Genomic DNA, 2959 nt, shown 5'->3' with positions numbered 1-2959 from the left:
TTCATGTCTTTTGCCCATGTTTCTCTTGTCTGTCTTATTATTTTGTAAATGTTCTTTGTATAGAAAAGATAATCACTCATTGTCTCTCATATTTGTTGCAGATTTTTTTCTCATTTTCCTATTTTAAACTTTTATGGATTTTTTTCTATATTAAAGATGTTATGCAGACAAACACATCTATCATTTTTCTTGGACTTCTGGATATTATGTGATGCTTTAAACCTCAACTCCATGTCTTCTTTCTCTTTTTTTTGGCTTTGTCACCCAAGCTGGAGTGCAGTGGCTCAATTTCAGCTCACTACAACTTCTGACTCCCAGGTTCAAGTGATTCTCGTGCCTCAGTCTCCTGAATAACTAGAATTACAAGTGTGCGCCGCAAGGCCCAGCTAATTTTTTTTTTTTTTTTTTTTTTTGTACTTTTAGTAGAGACAGGTTTTCACTGTGTTGGCCAGGCTGGTCTCAGACTCCTGACCTCAAATGATCTGCCCGCCTTGGCCTCCCAAAGTGCTGGGATTACATGCGTGAGCCACTGCACCCGGCCTATATTTTCACCCCGTTGGCCAGGCTGGTCTGGAACTCCTGACCTCAAGTGACCCACCTGCCTCAGCCTCCCAAAGTGCTGGGATTACAGGTGTGAGCCACCACGCCCGGCGCAGGTGTATCTTTATGATACTGAAGATGCACGAGAAGGGCTTCCTGGACAGGGTTCAAAGTTCAAAACGAGAATTTGGATCTGTGCCTGGTCCCACATTAGTGTTGTTTTGTTTTGTTGATTTTTTAAGAAGGGAAACCACTTGGACTGCGTCCTCTCCTTCTTACTCTCCCGGAGGAAAGGAAGATCATCATCAATGCCTAGTGGCAGGTGCAACAAAACAAGTCCGAGAGCTGGCTTCATACTCAGGAAAGAACACGGTGTGTCCTGCTCCTGGCGTCCAGCTCCACACGATCAAAGAAACTGCCCCCGCAATGAGCTGTAGACATGAACTCTGAAAACACAATCCTCATGTGTCTGGAATTTATTCCTTCCGGTGGGTTCTTGGTCTCCCTAACTTCAAGAATGAAACTGAGGACCCGCACAGCGAGTGTTACAGTTCTTAAAGATGGTGTGTCTGGAGTTTGTTTCTTCAGATGTTCGGATGTGTCCGGAATTTCTTCCTTCAGGTGGGTTCATGGACCCGCTGACTTCGGGAGTGAAGCCACAGACCTTCATGGTTAGTGTTACGATTCTTAAACCCGGCACCTCCAGAGCTGCTTGTTCCTCCCAGTGTGTTAAAGGTAGAGTGAACCCAAAGAGCGAACAGAAGCAAGAGTCATTGTGAAGAGCCAAAGAACAAAGTTGCCACACCCTGTAGGAGAACCAGAGTGGTAGCCACTGCTGGCTCGGGTGGCCTGCTTTTATTCCCTTATTTGGCCCCACCCACATCCTGCTGATTGGTCCATTTTTACAGAGTGCTGATTGGTGCGTTTACAATCCTTTAGCTAGACAGAAAAGTTCTCCAAGTCCCCACTGGACCAGGAAGCCCAGCCAGCTTCATCTCTTACTCACATATGGGTGCTCTGAGGGAAACAGCCATGTCTGGGTTGTTATGATGTGGGGAAAGTTGGCCTTCATGGCCTTCTTTCTCTCTCACTCTCTCTGTTTCTCTGTCTCTGTTTCTCTCTCCCTGTCTCTTTCTCTGTTTGTCTCTCTCTCCCTTTCTTTCTCTCCCTGTTTCTCTCTGTCTCTTTCTCTCTGTCTCTCTCTCCTTTTTCTCTCCTTCTCTTTATCTGTTTCCCTCACACTGTTTCTGTCTCCGTCTATGTGTGTGTGTGTGTGTCTCCTCTTTCTCTTTCTCTGTCTCTTCTCTTTCTCTTTCTCTTTCTGTTGATGTCTCTTGTCTCTTTCATCTCTTACTCTGTCTCTCTGTCTCTGTGTCTCTCCCTTTCTCTTTGTCTCTCTCTCTACTTCTATTTCTCTCCCTCTCTGTTTCTCTTTCTCTCTGTCTGTTTCTTTATGTCTCTGTCTGTCCCTCTCCTTTTTCTCTCCCTCTCTTTGTCTCTCTGTTTCTCTCTCAGTCTCCTTCTTTCTCTCCCTCTCTCTGTCTCTGTCTCTCTGTCTCTCTCTGTCTCTCTGTCTGTCTCTGTCTCTGTCTCTCTGCACTCTGGCATCTCCAAACCTGCCCACCTCCTCCAGCATCTTGCTCTCAGCTAACTGCTATAAAACAACTCTTAAGACTCTCCCTGGTAAATGCTTAAGAATCTATTCTCTCTTCAGAGGTACTTGCAGGATTTTCTATATACCTGTCAGAACCTGTTAGTGAGAGACACTGCTTCCTGCCCAGAGCATCACCCACCTTGACAGCTACCTTCTCCAAGGAGAAAAACACCTCGAAAAATTACTGTGTACATTTTTATGCCCAATGTGGTTGGTGCAAGGAGAATTCATCTTATTAAATGTCAGATATGCAAATTCTTCTTAAAGAATCATGCCCAGAAATTGGGCTCGGCTATTTAATGCCATCTGAATATGATCTCCCAGGAGGGGCAAGAGTGTCTTCCTGGTTATTTTCATGGGGAGAGGGAAATGAATTTGGACAAAAACTAGCAGTTGTGGGAGCCGGTGGATTCTGCAAAACAGAAAGTAGGAAATAACGAGAGTTGGGAAGAGCCCAGGATGTGGAGTGATAGAAATTATGGGGTCTGCTTTGCAGAGGAGAAAACAGAAGAATGAATGAATGAATGAATGAATGAATGAATGAATGAATGAATATGATTATGAAGTGATTTCTCTGGGAAGACTTCAGGTGATGGCTAGATTATATTTGCCTGAATTCAAAATGTTAGATCTTGGACTAAAAGAGAGGAGGAGCTGGGTGTGGTGGCTTACGCCTGTAATCCCAGCACTTTGGGAGGCCGAGGCAGTCAGATCACTTGAGGTCAGGAGTTCAAGACCAGCCTGGCCTACATGGCAAAACCCCAT

At 45.1% G+C, this 2959-nt stretch overlaps 1 non-coding gene across 1 annotated transcript; it reads right to left on the bottom strand.

The window, feature by feature from the left end:
• Positions 1-789: 789 nt before the first annotated feature.
• Positions 790-1002, bottom strand: LOC115900639. Its single transcript, XR_004060297.1, has one exon. It is a non-coding gene; the product is annotated as a small nucleolar RNA U3 (small nucleolar RNA).
• Positions 1003-2959: the final 1957 nt, after the last annotated feature.

Source organism: Rhinopithecus roxellana, chromosome 11 (assembly GCF_007565055.1).
Source record: "Rhinopithecus roxellana isolate Shanxi Qingling chromosome 11, ASM756505v1, whole genome shotgun sequence".
NCBI lineage: Eukaryota > Metazoa > Chordata > Mammalia > Primates > Cercopithecidae > Rhinopithecus > Rhinopithecus roxellana.
This window is presented reverse-complemented; position numbering and strand designations above follow the sequence as displayed.